A 237-nucleotide genomic window follows, 5' to 3' on the forward strand; every position below is an offset into this window, starting at 1 on the left:
CAGCCCTTGCATTTTTATTACCTCACATTGCCTATAATACCAGCCTTCTGAAACTGGTCTCTCAATATGAAGTTGAGAGTGAAGCCTTCCTCACTTTTCCTTTTTCTATGAGTAATACGTTTAGATCTATCAAAAGGTCACTACATCACCAGCTTCCCTCAGGACCTTCACCGATCATCCATTGAGAACACAACAAATGGGTACTTGTTGATCATTCATGGTTTATATCAGACCTGC

The sequence above is a fragment of the Hemicordylus capensis genome, chromosome 4 (assembly GCF_027244095.1).
Source record: "Hemicordylus capensis ecotype Gifberg chromosome 4, rHemCap1.1.pri, whole genome shotgun sequence".
Classification (NCBI taxonomy): domain Eukaryota; kingdom Metazoa; phylum Chordata; class Lepidosauria; order Squamata; family Cordylidae; genus Hemicordylus; species Hemicordylus capensis.